This window comes from Pipistrellus hanaki, assembly GCF_964339955.1.
Source record: "Pipistrellus hanaki genome assembly, chromosome: 13".
In the NCBI taxonomy this organism is placed as follows: Eukaryota; Metazoa; Chordata; class Mammalia; order Chiroptera; family Vespertilionidae; genus Pipistrellus; species Pipistrellus hanaki.
The window spans coordinates 58,088,863-58,108,008 of NC_140515.1; the positions used below are offsets into that span (position 1 = coordinate 58,088,863).

General features: G+C 49.8%; 2 protein-coding genes across 3 annotated transcripts in view; both read left to right on the plus strand.

Moving 5' to 3' along the window:
• The first annotated feature begins 8,381 nt into the window (after window positions 1-8,381).
• The window catches only part of CISH (cytokine inducible SH2 containing protein), a 262,755-nt gene continuing 251,990 nt past the window's right edge, over window positions 8,382-19,146 (plus strand). Inside the window, exon 1 of the mRNA XM_084902360.1 lies at window positions 8,382-8,389. The gene's annotated coding sequence lies outside the window, so the exon portion shown is untranslated. The remainder of the gene's footprint in view (window positions 8,390-19,146) is intronic.
• Window positions 13,238-19,146, plus strand: part of DCAF1 (DDB1 and CUL4 associated factor 1) — a 49,480-nt gene continuing 43,571 nt past the window's right edge. For both annotated transcript variants that reach the window (XM_084902257.1, XM_084902256.1), the window contains exon 1: window positions 13,238-13,510. The gene's annotated coding sequence lies outside the window, so the exon portion shown is untranslated. The remainder of the gene's footprint in view (window positions 13,511-19,146) is intronic.

Genomic DNA, 19,146 nt, shown 5'->3' on the forward strand with positions numbered 1-19,146 from the left:
GTCTGCTGCCCCGTGGCTTGTCCTCTGGAAGTAAGGAATGGCCCGCCCAGTTGTAGTCGTTTTGGTAACCGCCCAGAAAGGGCAGGCTCACGGGATAAAAAGCAGCGCGCCCAAAACCTCCAGAGGTTCTCTGCTCCCTGGGGCAAGGGACTTCATCTTGTGCAACGGAAGGAGTCTTGCTAAGGAAAGGCGTTTGAGGGTAAGGAGGCCTGGAGGCGCAGAGCAGCGTGGGAACTACCAAGGATACAGGAAAGAGAGAGGCAGTCCTGGCTGGGCTGCAGGGTAGGCTGGGAAGGCTGGATGGGTCATTTTTGGCCTCTCACCGTAACTCCTGAAAGCCCAGCCGGGACCACGCCTAGATCACTGGAGAGCCAAAGTTTGAAGGGCTCAGGCTCCATTTAACCAGCCCTGTTAGGGCTGAGTGGGAAATGGGAGGGGCCCTGGACTCCAGGGCCATGGTGATATGCATGTGCTCCTCGCACATGGATACTCCCAGAGGCAGGGTTGTCTTCTCCTACCCACCCCCCCAGAGGAAGGGAGAAGGAGAGGGAGAGAGAAACATCAATGATGAGAGAGGATCATTGATTGGCTGCCTCCTGCACGCCCCCTACTGGGGATTGAGCCCAAAACCCAAGCATGTGTCCTTGACCGGAATCAAAGCTGGGACCCTTCAATCCTCGGCCTGATGCTCTACCCACTGAGCCAAATCGGCTAAGGCAGGATTGTCTTTCATGATAAAAACACTCAGCATGCCCTACTGGGCTTTCAGGAGTTATGGTGAGAGGCCAGAAATTATTCTCTCTCTCTCATTGATGTTTTTCTCTCTCTCCTTCTCCCTTTCTCTCTGAAATCAATATATATATATATATATATATATATATATATATATATATATACCAGCACAATAGAAAGAAAAAGAACCTCCTTAACATCATTAAAGGTTAACAAAAAATCAACAACTAACATTGTACTCAATGGTGAAATATTGCAACTTTTTTTTTTTTTTTTAAGTAGGCCAGCTCTGTTGGGAACCTGCTAATTCTTTTTTTTTTTTTTTTTTTTTTTTTAAATATATTTTATTGGTTTTTTACAGAGAGGAAGAGAGAGGGATAGAGAGTTAGAAACATCAATCAGCTGCCTTTTGCACATCCCCCACTGGGGATGTGCCCGCAACCAAGGTACATGCCCTTGACCGGAATCGAACCTGGGACCCTTGAGTCCGAAGGCCAATGCTCTATTCACTGAGCTAAACCGGTTTTGGCATATTGCAACTTTTTAAAAAGCTTTCTCCTTAAGACCAGAAATGAGACCAAGATACCTGCTTTCACTACTGCTATTTAACATTTCCTTTCACTACTGCTATTTAACATTACACTGAAGTTCTAGCCAGAGCAATTAGGCAAGAAAACAATGAAAGGCAACCAAATTGGCCCTTTTGTGATAAAAACAAGACACTCAACAAACTAGGAGACTCCTTCAACATGACAAAGACCCTCAATGAGAAGCCAGCCATCACTAACATCGCTAACATGGTATTCACTGACTTGACAAAAACTGAAACATTTTCCTCTAAGGTCAGGAATAGGACAAGATACCCACTTTGACAATTCTATTGCACACAGAACTGAAAGTCCTAGCCAGAGAAATTAAGCAAGAAAAAGAAAAGCTATCCAAATGGGAAAGGAAGAAGTAAAATTATTTTTGTTCACAGATGACATAATCTTACATGTAGGAAACTCTAAAGATTCCATGCACCCAATAAAGTTAGAGCTAATAAATCAATTCAGTAAAGTTGCAGGATACAAAACCAACACACAAAACTTTGTTGGGTTTCTATACACCAACACTGAGCGATCTAAAAAGGAAATTAAGAGAATAATTTCATTTACACTAGCATCAAAAATAATAAACTACTTAGAAATAAACTTAACCAAAGAGGAAAAAATACGTGAACACTGAAAACTAGAAAATGTTGCTAAAAGAAATTTAAAAAGATACAAATAAATGGAAAGTCATCTGTGTTAATGGATTAAGATGTCAATTCTGCCCAAAGCAATATGCAGGAGTGATGCAATTCCTATCAAATCCCAATAACGTTTTTGCCAAAGTATAAAAATCCACTCTAAGATTCATGTGGAGCCCTGGCCGATTTGGCTCAGTGGATAGAACATCGGCCTGCAATTGAACCAGGGTCCCAGGTTCAATTCCGGTCCAGGGCATATCCTTTGGTTGCAGGCATATCCACAGTGGGGGGTATGCAGGAGGCAGCTGATAGATGTTTCTCTCTCATCGATGTTTCTAATTCTCTCTCTCCCTCCTCTCTGTAAAAAATCAAAATATATTTTTTAAATAAATGAATAAATAAAAATAAAATTCATGTGGAATCTCAGGGGACCCCAAATAGTTAAAACAATCTTGAAAAAGAAGAACCATGCTGCAGGACTCACACTTCCTGATTTCAAAACTTACAAGGCTACCGCAATCAAAATAGTATTGTACTGGCATAAAGACAGACATGTAAATCAATGGAACCAAATAGAGAGCCCGGAAATCAACCCTCACACACATAGTCAAACGACTTTATTTTATTTTTTAGTTTTTTAAAATATGGAATGCTTCATGAATTTGCATGTCATCCTTGCAGAGGGGCCGTGCTAATCTTCTCTGCACCCTTCCAGTGTTAGTATGTGTGCTGCCGGAGTGAGCACCATAGTCAAATGGTTTATTTATTTATTTATTTATTTATTTTTAAATATATGTTTTTTAAAAGGAAGGAGAAAGAAAGAAAGCCAATAAGCACATCAAGAGATGCTCACCATCCCTAATCATTAGGAAAATGCAAATCAAAACCATAATGAGATACGACTTCATACCCATTAGGATGGCTATCCTATGTAATAAAAGGCTAATATGCAAATCGACCGAATGGCAGAATGACCAGTCACTACGATGTACATTGACCACCAGGGGGCAGAGGCTCAATGCAGGAGTGCTGCTAAGCCAGAAGCTGGACTCACAACTGGTGAGTGCAGTGGCTGTGGCCTCTTAGTGTGGCCTAAGCTGACAGTCAGACATCCCCCAAGGGCTCCTGAACTGTGAGAGGGCACAGGCCAGGCTGAGGGAAGCCCCTCCAGTACATGAATTTTGTGCACCAGGTCTGTAGTTATAAATAATAATATAAAAGAAAAGCAGAAAATTACAAGTGTTAGTGAGGACATGGAGAAACTGGAACCCTTGTATGTTGCTGAAGGGAATGTAAACTGATGGTTCCTCAAAAAGTTAAACAGAATCATGATGTGACCCAGCAATTTCCCTCCCAGGCAGATGACCAAAAGAACTGAAACCATGGGCTCAACAGATCTTTGTACACAATGTTCATGGCAGCATCATTCCCAATGGCCAAAAGGTGAAAACACAACAACACATAAAACACCCGAGTTCATCAACAATTAATGGATAAATAAAATGTGGTATCAGCCACACAATAAAATGTGGTATTTAGCCATAAAAAGGAATGAAGTACTGATTCGTATGGCAACATGTAGCAACATATTAAAAACAATGTTAAGGGGGGAAAAGCCAGACACAAAATGTTCCAATTGCATGATTCCATTTATATGAAATATCTGGAATAGGCAAATCCATGGAGACAGAAAGCAGGCTGGTTCTTGCCAGGGGCTGAAGGAGGTGGGCAGTGGGCGTGGACAACAGAGTAATGGCTTCATGGTTTTGTTTTGGGCTGATAAAAATGTTTTGCACACTAACCGATTTGGCTCAGTGGATACAGCATCGGCCTGTAGACTGAAAGGTCCCAGGTTTAATTCCGGTCAAGGGCATGTGCCTTGGTTGCGGGCAGATCCCCAGTGGGAGGTGTGCAGGAAGAAGCTGATAAATGTTTCTCTCTCATCAATGTTTCTAACTTTCTATCCCTCTCCCTTCCTCTCTGTAAAAAATCAATAAAAATATATTTTGCTTTCAACATTAAAAATTGTAAATTAAAAAATATGTTTTGGTTCTAGCCTGTTTGACTCAGTGGATAGAGCGTCAGCTGTGGACTGAAGGGTCCTAGGTTCAATTCCAGCCAAGGGCACATGCCTGAGTTGGGGAGTCCAGGAGGCAGTTGATCAGTGATTCTCTCTCATCATTCATGTTTCCATCTCTCTAGCCCTCTCTCTTCCTCTCTGAAATCAATAAAAATATATTTTTAAAAATGTCTTGCGACTAGATAGATGTGGTAGTTGCATAACATTATAAATGTACCATGAGGTGTTCAAATGGTTAATTTTATGTGAATTTTACTTCCATGTATAAAGAGAAACTAAAGCTCAGTGAGGTTGAATTACATGAGATCTCACAGCCAGTACCTGTAGAGCCAGAATTTAAACCCAGATAGAAGAATTCAAAGATATATATTGTATATGTATATATGTATATATGTATATATGTATATATGTATATATGTATATATGTATATATGTACATATGTACATGTGTATATATATATATATATATATATATATATATATATATATATATATATATATGATGGTCTCCACCTACAGACTCTGAGATCCAGAGAGAACTCGGAGTGTCTGGGAGGGGCAGTTAGTCCCTCCCAGGAGTGAAGGGCTCTTTCTCAGGGAGTAGGGTGGGGGTGGAGGGGGGGCCAGCTCCTCGCACATGCTGTGTGATCTTGAGCAAATTACTTAACCTCTCTGAGGTGGGTTCTTCCTCTGCAAAATTGTACCGCCCTGCTCGTCGTGGTGAGAAAGACGTGAGCTAAGGGCTTAAACACTGTCTGGAATCCTGAACACAGGGCAGGCGTATTCAGCTCAGAGAAAAGGCGGCTGACATCTCTGCTACTTCAAGTCAGCTCCGCCGCCTCCTCCTGCAGAACACTGTGGGCCGGATTCCCCTCCGCGTGAGTGTCCCTGCAGCTCCCCAGACTCCGCTGCACCCCTGCATGTCTCCGTCTCAACACCAATCTCGTTCTCACCGGAGTTGGGACCTGTGACCTGTGACCTGTGACCTGTGACCCCCTGATTCCTCAGGTGGGACCAGGTGGGTGCATCTCAGAGGCCTCAGGGGCTGGGACAGGCCTGAGCTCAGTGTGCCTGGGCTAAACGCAGTATCAGGGCTGTCCCCAACTGCCACTCGCCCGGAGGAGGTTTCGTTCCACGCAGATGGCCCTGGGGATCTGTTACACAAAGATGCCAGGGACGCAGCCTGGAGGGACTCGGCACACACACAGTTCCAACGCAGCAAGCCGCCAGCAGGGGGCAGAGGAGGAGATGCTTGGTTGGGAGACCCCAGGAGTCTAGTCTCCCCTTCACTTTCCAGGTCCTCCCCTCCTCCCATAGCAGTCCCCCATGTGTTACTGGGTCGTGCGAGGTAGGACCAGTTCAGGCCCCGAGGCCACCACGCCCTGCTCTGAGTCAGTGAGATGCTCCTGCCTTCAGGCCTGGCCCAAAGGCATGTCCTCCGGGATGCCTCCCGGAACCTGAAAGCCGGGCCTTCCCCGGGCAGTCTTGGCACTTTATCTCGCCTGTTAATTGGGCACATGGTGTCTCTGCCCCGGAGACAGCCAGTGGTGCACAACGGGGCCTCCATTCCCAGAGCCTGTGTCCCCTGGGGGGGCAGACCTCCGACGGGAGATACACCACAGGAGGGAGCATGTGCCCTGAGCCGCAGGAGACACCTTTGGGGTCTACCCAGCCCATTCCTCCTTTCCTGTGACCGCCGGCTCTCAGGAGTGAGGCCCAGAGAGGGTCCGGGCCACGTGGCCCAGTCCCCTCACCGTGGCTGATCGGCCCAGGGAGAACGCCAGACTGCAGATGGGCCAGCTGGATTCTAGAACCCGAGATATAAACTTGGAGTCAAATTTCAGAGACTCAGAAAACTAGGAAGCCAGCGTCAGAGAGCACAGCACGGGCTGAGAGCCGCAGAGAGAGGAGGGAAGGGCGGGTAACTCAGTTGGTTAGTGCATCATCAACCCCGTGTGCTGCGGTTTCTGGTTTGGTCCCCAGCCAGGGCAATTACAAGAGTCAATGAATGAAGGCATAAACAGGTGGGACAACAAATTTGATCTCTCTCTCTCTCTCTCTCTCCGCCCCCCTTCTCTCTCAAAATCAATAAATAAAAAGAAAAAAGAAAGAAGTAAAGGAGGACTAAAATTCCTGGGGTGGATCCAAAAAGTTCCCCTTTCTATGCCCTAACCCCGTGGTCGGCAAACTGTGGCTCTTTGGCCCCTTGAGTGTGGCTCTTCCACAAAATACCACGGCCTGGGCAAGTCTATTTTGAAGTGGCGTTAGAAGAAGTTTAAGATAAAAAATGTGGCTCTCAAAAAAAATTTCAATCATTGTTCCTGTTGATATTTGGCTCTGTTGACTGGTGAGTTTGACAACAACAGCCCTAACTGGTTTGGCTCAGTGGATAGAGCATCGGCCTGCGGACTGAAAGGTCCAGGTTCGATTCCAGTCAAGGGCACATTTCTGGCACATCTCCAGTAGGGGGCGTGCAAGAGGCAGCTGATCAATGTTACTCTCTCATGGATGTTTCTAACTCTCTATTCCGCTCCCCTCCTCTCTGTAAAAAAAAAAAAATCATTAAAATATATATAAAAAAAGAATGAAAGAATGGGTTCGAAAAGTTCCCCCTTCTCTCCTTACAATCAGTGCCTTGTTTTGCTTGAAGAATCTTTGTGGGTGGGAAGGGGTTTGAATATGATCACCATGGCAGTAACTAACGGGGGAGAGGGGTGGAGGTGGGGGTGGGGGCAGGCAGGAGCAGGGAGGGGAGGGGGAAAGATGGAGACGAGGGTGATGAGCAGGGGGAGCAGCAGAGGCCGAGGCAAGAGGTGGGGACTGCGCAGGAAAATGAAAAGAATGGAGGCGGGAGGTGTGACGGGGCCCTCTCGGAAAGCGGAAAGCACACTGACTGTCTGACAACTTGCATTTCCAGTGCTCCCAGGAGTGGGGGTTGGACACCAGCCCTGCGGTGAGGGGGGCTCTCCAGCGGTCCAAGCAGGGGAAGCTGGTGGGCTCAACTGGAGGGGCACGGATGGAGTCAGGGCTGCTTAGGGAGTGGCCGTGGGGTCCCGGTAACTGGAAGTGGATGGGGTTAAGGGAAGGGAGGAGTCAGGGTGACACCTACCTATGGGAAAGCCTTTAAAAAAACAACAAACATTTTTGCCGAAACCAGTTTGGCTCAGTGGATGGAGTGTGCCAGGTTTGATTCCGGTCAAGGGCATGTACCTTGGTTGCGGGCACATCCCCAGTGGGGGGTGTGCAGGAGGCAGCTGATCGATGATTCTCTCATCAGTGTTTCTCTCTATCCCTCTCTCTCTTCCTCTCTGTAAAAAAATCAATAAAATATATTTTTAAAAATGCATTTTTATTGATTTCAGAGAGGGAGAGAGAGAAAGAAACATTTTTTAAAAATATATTTCATTGATTTTTCACAGAGAGGAAGAGAGAGGGATAGAGAGTCAGAAACATTGATGAGAGAGAATCATCAATCAGTTGCCTCTTGCACACCCCCTACTGGGAATCAAGCCTGGGATCTTTCAGTCCACAGGCCGACGCTCAATCCACTGAGCCAAACCGGTTTCGGCAAGAAACATTCTTGATGAGAGAAACATCATTCATTGGCTGCCTCTGCATGCCCTGATCATGGATTGAGCCTGCAACCCAGGCATGCGCCCTAGAGGTTCCAGAGAATCGGTTGGGACTTGGTCACACGATGTCCTGCAGCTCCCCACATGGCGCCCTTTAGCCACACAATGGAAAGATGCACAAGACGTCCCTGGCGGGAGGATTCCATGTAAAATATCACTGACGCACCGTGCAGGGAACTTAGGAGCGACAGTGGGGAACCTTCCTGCAGACCAGGTGTGTTCCCAAGCACCCTGCCGGCCTAGACCACGGAGGCCCTGGGTGGAGGCGGGCTTGAATGAACGACCCCAAGGCCCAACCTGCAAACCTGGAGAGGCAGCACCCCCATTTCTCACCTGCCGCTTCCTACAAGCAGGCCATCAGGGCTGCGTGTCCGTGCAGTGGGATCTGGCCGCACGAGCTTGCCCAGGAAGCAGGTGGGAGAGCCCACAAGCGGGCCATCGGGGCGGGCCGCACCGAGGGGGCGGGCCGGCCCCTGGTCTGGGTCTGACCTCTCTGCCATGGAGCCTGGGCGCAGTGACCAGGACTTCACAGGGGCCCAGCGACAGTGGGAGCTCCTGCCCCCGCCCCCGGGTCTCGAGGAACAGGCTCAGGCCCCCTGTTCTCACCTCCTAGGAGTGACCAAGCCCCGAGAAATGGTCCCCATCCCCAGGTCCCCAGCAGACCCTTCGCTCCCCACAACCTGAGCCCCTCCAGACCCCACACAGCTCCCCGGGGTCCAACGGCCACGTCTGAGGCCCCCAAGGAATCCCCGCTGGTCCCTGTGGGGCCGGCTCCCGGGCCGGCGGGCGGCAGGGCTTTGTGACTTCACAGAGGCTGCTCTGTGACGGGGCGGGCCGGTGCAGCAGGAGCCGGGCACAGGGCCTCCCCCCAGGAACATCATGCGACTTCTCATGGACAGACACCTCCACCTCTGAGGCATGAAGAGGAAGGAGCTACCTCCCGGTAAGAGCCCAGGACACCCCTCCCCTCGCCCGCCTCGGCGGCCAGGCCTCCCTGGGCGCACCTGGCCGCCCCTGGCGCGCTCTCTCCGCGGCCCGGGGCCAGGGGCCGCCGGTGGTTACACAGGTGGTGGCCATGGTGGGTCTCCGGCCGCAGAATTGGGGGTCAGAGCAGCTTCCCCCCGGAGACAAGGCCACTCCTTTCTAGGCTTTTCTAAGCAGATGAGCTGGCCGAGGGGAGGCTTACCGTGACCTGGCGCCCACTCCCCAGAGTCCGCACAAGGGGGCCAGGCCAGAGGTTCCTGAGTCCGGGGAGGAAGTCGTGTGGCTGCAAACAGGGACTGCCTCCAAGCTCGGACCTCTCTCCCCAACGCGCACTCCGCTCTCTCTTCCCCGGAATGACAGCCGATTTCAGAAACTGGAGGCTGGAGCGCTGGGTGCGCTTTCTCCTTGTGGCCCTGCCCCTGCCCGCCCCCCACCCCCTTACCTGCAGCATTGCCAGCAGGGATGCTAGCTGGACCTGCCGGGGTGGGGGCTTGGGTGGCAGGGTTTGGCCCTCGTGCAGCAGCCCGTCTCTGTGCCGGGCAGGTGCACGCGAGGGTCCGCTGGCCGCCCCTCTGGCCTCCGCTCTGATTGTGACATCACCGCCCGCCAGAGAACCCCGGGCAGGGAAGTTGCTCTGGGTGAGAGTTCCAGATCCTTCCACCGGTGGCAGGGTGGCTGGCCGGCTAGGGGAGGGAGACATGTGTGGCTTGGCGTCCACGGGGCTCTTTGGCCTTGACTGCCGTCACCCCTGGGTGAGGGCGGCCCCTGCTGGCATGCGGGAGCCCGGGAGCAGGCGCTGTTCGCCCACCCTCTGACCCGCTCGGTCTTCAGTTCCCGCTGGGACTGGTGTCTCCGCCACTTCCCGGTGCTCCTGAGAACAGGCGCTGGGGTCTTTCTGGTAAGGAGCTCATTGCTCGCTTAACGAGGGAAGCCTGGGCTCTTCCAGCCCCCAGGACAGGGGGGCAGAGAGAAACCAGCGGGCGGGGCCGTCCTGAAAACCCTCGAGGGGGCGCGAGGACCCAGAACAATCCAAACCGGGGAGACATCCCTGCGCCGGCCTCACCGCGTGCCAGGCCGCCGCTAAGCACGGTACAGGCAGGATGGCATTTGGTCCCCAGAACAACGATGCTAGCAAGGAGGTGCCCTGGTCCCCACGGCCCAGGCAGGGAAGCGGAAGCTGGAGGGGAAGGCGGGGAGGCTGAGGCCTCACGGCTGACAAATGGAAGCACCGCTGTTGGCATGCACATCTGGCCGCCTCCAAAGCCGGCCTCGCTGCTGACCCGCCTCCTGCAGACTCTCCCCAATACTGAGGTCGCCGGCATGCTCACCCTGACCCCCGACATTTGGGGTAGGGGACTAGGGGACGGGGAAGGGCAGAATCTGAGCCTGATCCACCCAGATCAGTGGTCAGCAAACTCATTAGCCCACAGAGCCAAATATCAGAAGTACGACGATTGAAATTCCTTTGGAGAGCTGAAAACCGACTTCTGCGCATGGGCCACGAAGTTTGCATCGCACTGTACCTGGTGTTTTGTGGAGGAGCCACATTCAAGGGGCCAAAGAGCCGCATGTGGCTTGCGAGCCACAGTTTGCCGACCACTGATGCAGGTCGTCAGCTTTTGGGTGAGGGAGCCTGGACCGCGGGGCCTGTCTAATGTTTAATGAGACCCGCCGGGAGGCAGCGCTCCTGATCTGCTTGTTACTGTTTCTCAGGGGATTTAAACGAGGCCCCGGGGGCTGTAGGCGGGGAGTCCTTGGGGTCTGGGGCTGAGCAAGGGGTTCCGAGGTGGGGTTGCCAAATAAGATGGCTGGTTCAATTTTAGTTTCTCATAACAATGCTATTTGCACAGGTCAGTGTGTCCTAAACATTGCTGGGGCTCTGTGGGAGCTCCAGGCTCTGGCCGGCCTGTGGGAGCTGGGGTGGGGCTGGGCGTCGCTGCTTCCTGTCCCCGTTGAGCCCAGAGCTGTCTAGAGGGTGTGCTGTGGGAGCGGGAGACAGGGACTGCCCTGGAGGCTGAGCCAGGTGTGCACTGCCACTGTGGTCTTTTTAACTTTGTAAGAAATACATTTGTATTGGTTTCAGACAGGAAGGGAGAGGGAGAGAGAGAGACAGAAACATCAACGATGAGAGAGAATCATGGATCAGCTGCCTCCGGCACGCCCCCTACTGGGGATCGGACTGCAACTCAGGCATGTGCCCTGACCGGGAATTGAACCATGACCTCCTGGTTCATAAGTGGATGCTCAACCCTTGAGCCACGCTGGGCTCGAATGCTGTCTTTGTGGAGCCTCTGTGTCCCCTCTGTCAGAAAGAGTGGAAACAAGGATGGGCCCGGTAGCAGTGATTGCTTTGCACGCGCCTTGGGCAATGGGGGGTTTGTGTTCCGTTTTTCTAGGAGCTGTGGGGGCTCCCAGGTGGGGTGGCGGGTGGGGACTGGAGCACTGAGTGGATGAATGGAATTCCCGTTCTGTCCAGGCTGGCGTCCCCAGGGCCTGGCAGCCCGAGCCTCTCCTCGATGGCTCCTGTGCCCCCAGACGCCTGCAGGAGCTGTGCAGCCACCGGCAGAGTGGACGTGGGTGTGGGGCAGTCGGTCTCTCCTCCCAGCCTGAGGGAGTTGCAGGAGGAGGCACAGAGGTTGTGGTGGCACCAGGATGCGGGTGGGCTAGTGGGAGTCCTGGGTCAGGTGAGCCTGGAAGGAGGCAGTGGGAGGAAGGGGTGGGGAAAGGGTGGAGAGGGGGAAAGGACTCCCTGGGCCAGAGGACTTGGTGCTATGGGCTCTCCTACCCGTGGGGTGGCTACTCCCACCCCAGGGCGTGGCCTTGCTTGGGGGTGAGGGCAGATGGAGCACATCTGAGTCTGTAGCCCTTGGTGCTGGGGATGGGAGTGATGGTACACAGGCAGGTGGAGGGCTGGAGGAACGGAGTCTTGAGATGTTTTTCCAAAGAGGTCAAGAAACCTCTTTCAAAAAAAGAAATATTTTCCCAGTGATTCGGAAGCGATATGCCAGATCAAGCTGGCCATGTGGGCCTGGGTTTTCTGTGGCTTTGTGCTCGTGTGTACTTACATGGGAGAATGTTGGCTGCGTAATGCACAGGCGTGAATACATGGATCTGGCATGCATGCCCATCCTGTGAAATGTGTTAGTGAGCAAGCTTGGAATGTTTGGGCAGCCCATCTCAGGGTGGGGGGTCTGGGAGTGCCTGCAGGTGTGTGGTTATGTGTGTGGGGGGCTGTTGGCAGGGGTCCAGGGTAGACGTTACAGAATAGAGATTCTGGAGGGAGCAGTTTCTAGACAGGTCCTGTGTAGCTCCTGCTCTGTTTCCCCAGCCCCCTGAACCCTGGTTTCTCCAAAACCCCTCCCTCTCTCCCTTCTTCTTTCCCTCCCTTCCTCCCTCCCATCACTGACTCCGCCTCAGACTGGATTTCTGAAAGGGAACAGTGCCATCTGGTGGCAGGCTGAGGCTGTGCCAGGAACCGGTGAGCTGGACCCTGTGTTCTCATCAGGGCTCTGTCTTTCAGGGCCCCAGCCAGTGTGGAAGTCACCACTAACTAAACCGTGGACAGAGAAAGGAAATCTAAAGGAATGGAGGCTGAACACTCCATTCTTATGCATTTGGGTTTATGGCCCAGGGAAATACGGCAAGAAAGTCCGTGGAAGGAGTGCTGGTGGCCAGGCCTGGGAAAGTTACACCTCCAGCCCCTGGACCCACGACCCTGGGCCTCATTCCTCTCTGCACGCAGACGTCTCACCTGTGCTGGCGGCTGACTGTGTCTCTGCGGGGTGCTAGTGAAGGTTATATGGAACAGTGTTGGTAGAACACTTGGCTCAGAGCTGAGCCTGCTGTAAAGTCAAAGGAAAGGATAGTGGCCACTATTGATATAGCTATTGATCCAGGCAAAGTTCCAGAAGCACAGAGAAGAGAGCTGTGTGTCATGGGAGGAGGAAGGGAAGCAGAGAGGAGACCCGTCTGTGGCACTGCCACCCCACATTCTAGAGTCTGGTGCTTGAGCAGTTGTTCCAGTTACACACTTAAGTAAAGGTGGGAGACCTCTTTTCTGGAAAGAAGGGGATGGGGTGCAGTGGAGAATGGAATCAAGAGACTTCCCCCTGCCACTCCCTTCCCCCCCCGCAAAAAGAGACCCAGCAATCAGGCTAGCTTTTGTTGTTGTTGTTATTAATGTTTTGTGTGTGTGATAAATATTGATTCCACAGACTAGGCCTTGAACAGAAAGACAAAGAAAAAACAGCCTTCTGTTTAGTGGGGGATGTGATTTCTGATGTGCTTGTGGGAAGTATTGTCTTAGATCCTGGGATGTTAATGATGCTGCAAATGGCAGAACGGATCAAAAGCTCTGCCCAGTCACAGGGGGCGTGATAAGTACTGAGAAGGAAGCAAGCGTTTCTACCGCTGGCTGGGACGGACTCCAGTTCCTCCTCATTTTTCGCTTCCGCCTTCTGAAGAAGCCAATCAGGACACGGCAGTTCGCGTGAAGCCCAAAACTACAAATCCCAGAAGTCAATACGTTGGGGCCGAGTGCGCATGCGCCAATTAAGCCAGAAGGGCCCAGGCCCTAGAAGCGGAACTTCATTTCCCAGGCGGCTGCGGAGTCGGACCGGGTCCCGCCGCTCGCGCTCCCCCCGCCTGTCCCGAGCGATCCTCGCGCCAAGTAGGGGCGGCGCGCGCGCGCGCGCGCACGAAGCACGTAGCGCGCCGGTGACGCATAATATGTGGGCCGCTCCCGAGCCTTGGTCGCGCTGTGTGTGTGAGGGAGAGTGCGGGACCTGAGGCGGTGTGTGTGAACTGTGGCCGCTGGCCGGGTCGGGGGGAGCGGCGGAGCCGCCAGGGAAGGTGAGTGGGTCGGGGAGGGAGGCAGGTCGCTGGCTGAAGCGCGAGGAGATGGGGCGCGTGGCCCGGCGGGCGGGAGAGTGGGCGCCGGGCTGGGGGAGGGGCGGCACCTGCCTGGGCCGCCGGCGGGAAGGGGGCGGGCCGGGCCGCCGGGGAGGCCGGGCGCCGGGCCTGACAGGACGTTTCCTCCTCCAGGTTCTGGGCTCGGGGGCGGGGCCTCCGCGTTCCCCCCCGTTCCGCGAAAGCGGCTCCGCCAGCGGCACTCTTCCGCCCTGAGCGGAGGGGGGGTGTGCCCGCCCCTACCTGCAGGGGGGGGCCCTCTCGTCCCCCGAGTCACCTCTTCCCTCCCCACCACCCAGGCTCCGTTCCGTACGGCCTGGGGGGCTCCATCTTCCCCTCCGTACGGCGGCCCCCTTCCCACCCTGTCCCCGCCTCCGGCTCCAGTCACCTGGGCGGGAGCGCCCTCCCCTGCCCCCGCCGGCGGGGCGGGCCTTCCGGGCACTCCTCCCGCCCCACCCCGCGGAGGGGCGGGGGCCGGCGGCGCGGTCCTGCGGCGGGAGCCGGACCTCGGAACGCGGGCCGCGCCGCCCGGGAGCGCGTTTCCGTGGGTCCCCGCCGTTTCCCCCCGGGCGGGGGGGTCACAGGCCGAACGCCGTCTCCTCGGCCTGGACGGCTTCCTCCTCCGGTGCAGGGTTAGCGCGCGGGCTCCGCATTCGGTGAAGCAGCTTTGCAGCCTCAGTGGCGGTGCTCCGAGTCCCACATGACCGGCCCTGTCCGCATCGCGTTGTCTCTCCTCCCCCCACCCCACCTCTGCTTTCAGGGAAGGCTTTTAATTAGTCTGAAGTTTTAACGACGCCAGCAGCATCTTTCTGTTCGGAACGCTTTGTTCGTGGAGCGTGAGAGGTGCACGGCCAGTGTGGTCCTGTAATTTTCTGGTTTACTGGAGTTGACCTTTATGGTTTATGTAAGCTTGTGTGTTTAGGCTCTTTAGGGATCGATTTGCTTGATGCTGTCAAGATTTGGGTTTTATATGTGTGGATGTTGAGCTAAGAGAGACTTGGGGTGGTGAGAACACACAGTACGATAGACAGATGATACATTATAGTACTTTTATTAACAGAGTCACCCCAATAAAGATAATAAAAAATTTTTAAAAGGAGCTAAGAGAATGTGGGGGATATGTAGGAAATCATTAAAAAAATTTTTTTCCCTGATTTTTCTCTTCCTCATTTTATTTTACTTTTAAATATATCTTTATTGATTTCAGAGAGGAAGGGAGAGAGATAGTTAGAAACATTGATGAGAGAAACATCAATCAGCTGTCTTCCGCACACCCCCCATTGGGGATGTGCCCACAACCAAGGTACGGCCTGAGGACTGAAAGGTCCCAGGTTCGATTCCGGTCAAGGGCATGTCCCTTGCTTGCGGGCACATCCTTAGTAGGAGGGGTGCAGAAGGCAGCTGATTGATGATTCTTTCTCATCGATGTTTCTAACTTTCTATCCCTCTCTCTTCCTCTCTGTAAAAAATCAAAATATATTTTAAAAAATAAATAAAAATAATATCTCCCGGCCGGCGCTGGGGAGTGGGGGGTTGCAGACTGAGTTGACCTTTATTAGAGATAGTATTTTTTTTTAAACTTTGCCTTTATGTGCTCATTAGGCTGATTGTTTTCCAAAAGGTATTTCCTTATAGAACTTTTTTCCATTAAAAAGATTATAAAATTCATATACCATAAATTAACCATTACCAATTTTAAAGTGCATGTAATTCAGTGACATTTGGTATATTGAGTATTGTGCAGCCATCACCTCTTTTAGTTTGAAGATATTTTCATCATTCCCCAAAGAAGCTCTATAAAAGCCTTATATTATAAGGAGTCATTTCCTATTTCCTCCATCCCAACCCCCTGCCAACCACTAGGCAACTTTCTGTAGATGGAGTTACCTATTCTGAATATTTCATATAAATAGAATCATCCAGTATGTGACCTTTTGTCTGGTGTCTTTCATTTAGCATATGGTTTTCAAGATTCATCCATACTATAACATGTCTCAGTACTTCATTCCTTTCTGTGGCTGAGTAATAATGCATTTTAAGGACATACCACATTTTGTTTATTCACTCAGTGATGGACATCTGCAGCTGGTTCCACCTTTTTGCTAGTGTGAATATGCTGCTTTGAACATTTGTGTACAGTTATTTGAATACCTATTTTCAATTTGTTTGGGCATATGCATTGGAGAGGAATCGCTGGATCAGATGGCAGTTCTATGTTTAACATTTGTTTAATTTTAATTTTTAAAATTTGATTTTAGAGAGAGAGGAAGGAAGAGAGGGAGAGAGACACAGAGAGAGCAAGAAATATTGATTTGTTGTCCTCTGACAGGGAAAATTTTTTTTAAGTGGAATAACTTTAAAGATTTTTATTATTTCATTATATTTTACTATATGTTTTATTTCAGAGAGGGAGAGAGGGTAGAAACATAAATTATGAGAGAGTATCATTGATGGCTGCCTCCTGCACACCCCCTACTGGGGACCGAGCCGGAAACCAGGCATGTCCCCTGACAAATCGAACCCAGGACCATTTAGTCCATAGGCTGACACACTGTCCACTGAACCAAACCAGCTAGGTCTGACTGAGAGTTGAACCATGATCTTCTGGTTCAAAGGTCGACACTCAAACACTGAGCCATGTTGGCTGAGCTGAAAGTGTTTTATTTATTTCATATTTGTATTGTTTACTACTACTATATAGCAATACAACTAATTTTTGTGTATTGACATTGTACCCTGTAGCTGTACTTTGCTAATTTGCTTGCTTAATAGTTTTTTGGTGGATTCTTTTAGGATTTTCTATATATAGGATGATATAATTTGTGAATAAAGATAATTTTACTTTTTCTTTTCTCGGATGCCTTTTATTGCTTTTTCTTGATTAATTGCTCTGGTTAGAACTCCAGTACAGTGTTTGATAGGTGAAAGTGGACAGACATTCTTGTCTGGTTTCTGATTCAGAGGGAAAGCTTTCAGTATTTCGGCATTGAGCATAATGCTAGCTGTGGGTTTTTAAGAAAAGCCCTTTACCAGGTTGAGGAAGTTCTCCTCTGTTCCCAGTTTATTGTTTGTTGTTGTTGGTTTGTTTGTTTTTATCACAAAAGGGTGTTGGATTTTGCCTAGCGATTTTTCTGTATCAAATGATCATTTTTTCTCCTTCATTCTGTTTGTGTATTATATTATACACATTATATGTATTATAATGTGTGTGTTATATTAATTGGTTTTCATATGTAGAGGCACTTTTGCATTTTTGGAAGAAATCCCACTTGGTTATGGTATATAAGCCTCTTTACATGCCGCTGTATCAGCTTGCTAATATTTTGTTGAGGATTTTTGCACTTATTTCCATAAAATATACTGGTCTTGAGTTTTCTTGTGATGTTTTATCTTTTTTGGTATGGGGTGATGCTGGCTTTGTGGAATAAATTAGGAAAAAATGGTGCCTCTTGTAGTATTTTTAAAAAAATATATTTTATTGATTTTTTACAGAGAGGAAGAGAGAGGGATAGAGAGTTAGAAACATCGATGAGAGAGAACCATCGATCAGCTGCCTCCTGCACCCCCCCCACTGGGGATGTGCCTGCAACCAAGGTACATGCCCTTGACCGGAATTGAACCCGGGACCTTTCAGTCCGCAGACTGACGCTCTATCCACTGAGCTAAACCGGTTTTGGCTCCTATTGTATTTTTTGGAAAGGATTTAAGGATTGATGTTATTCTGTAAATGTTTGGTTACATTTTTGGTTCACCCAACCCCCTTGGCAAATACTTCTCAAGATTGTGAAGGTCATGAAAAACAAGGAAGGACTCAGACCAGAGGACACTAGGGAAGCGACAACTCAGTGCCAGTTGGGTGAGATCTTGGAACAAAAAATGGACATGAATGGAAAAACTGGAGAAATGTGAATCATGTCTGGAGTTTAGTTAGTAGCAATGTACCAACATTGGGTTTCGTAATTTTTGACATTGTACCACTATAAGATAGGATGGTAACAGAGGAAACCGAACTGGGTGAGGAGTATGCAGGAGTTCTATCTTTGCAACTTTTTTGTAAAGGTAAAATTCCAAGAAATTTATTTTTAAAAATGCATGTATAGTTAGTAATTACAGTAAAAAATACAGCCTGGGTTTTCTTAAGGTCAGAGCTCTATATTTGTTGGTCATACCAGCAGTATTTCCTTTTGTAACTTTTAATTTAATTTTAATCTTTTTGTTTTTGGAAGTGTTTGTTCTTTGGATTTATGAGTAATCCAGATGACATGAATCACTACTACTAGAACTCTCTCTACATTATTAAAATGCAAACATTTACATTTTAGATACTTTTACGTACTTCTTTTGGCCTTATGGTGGGTATCATTAGAAAAGTGAGCAGTAATCCTAGATCAGCTAGTAATCCCTTCCTGGTGTGAAGCTCTTTATAAAATGGTTGCTATTTCAATGAAAAGAACACATTTTGCATGGCAGGAGCTGACATTTTGAACCTAAAACTACATTGGCCAATAAGTTGGTCTATAAACCGTCTAAACATTTGGGTCTCATTCCGTTTGGAGCCTCTTGTAAACATCTCTTCCCAGTGTAGGTATGTCTCCTGCAGCTTCTCCAAGGCCTGCCTCAGCTCCTTGTCCTTATATAACCCCTGGCTGACCACTCAGCCCAGCAGCCTCCTTCCAGAAATCGCCCCAGAGAGGTTAGGAAGCCCGAGGACGAATGGGCTTATAATACTCCTTCCCATCTTTCACGTTGGTAATGATGTCCACTTTGTTAAGACTTAAACAGGGCAATGTTTATTTTTCATAGAACTTCCCCCCCCCCGAAGACTTTAAAAGAGCAAAACATTTTGGGGAGTTGCTTTTGCCACATTTTGTATTTTATTATTTTTATTTATATTTATTTAAATATATTTTTATTGATTTCGGAGAGGAAAGAAGAAAGAGAGAGAGAGAAACATCAATGATGAGAATCATCGATCGACTGCCTCTTGCACGCCCTCTACTGAGGTTCAACCCTGCAACCTGGGCATGTGCCCTTGACTGGAATTGAACCTAGGACCCTTCAGTCTGCAGGCTTATGCTCTATCCACTGAGCCACACCAGCTAGGGCTACAGTTTGTATTTTAAAAAATGTAGTCTCAAAGTTTTGGAGCTCAGCTGTCCAGACCTGGGATCATTTATGTATACACACTTTAAGGAGTGAAAGGGGCCATAGCTTTTGTCTGATTCCCAAGGAGTTTCCTGATCCTAAAAAGTTTAAGAGTCATGATTTCAGTCTGTGTCTCTATCTAATTTGACGTTGAGTGAACTGAAGCTGAGAGGTGACGACTTGCTCATCATGACTTGATGCGTGATTATCCAGGCTCCCAACCCCACGTTTCTCACTGGATCACAATCAGACATTTTCTAACGGGTTAACATTTTCATGCTTTTAATTATTTCCTATGCTTGCTTATTCCTTTCTTTTCCCTGGTTCCTGTTTTCCTACAGAATAAAATAAAAGCATCTTCTTTTTATTTTCTAAATTGATTTCAGAGAGAGAGGGAGAGGAAGGGGGGATAAAGGGAGAGAGAGAAACATTTT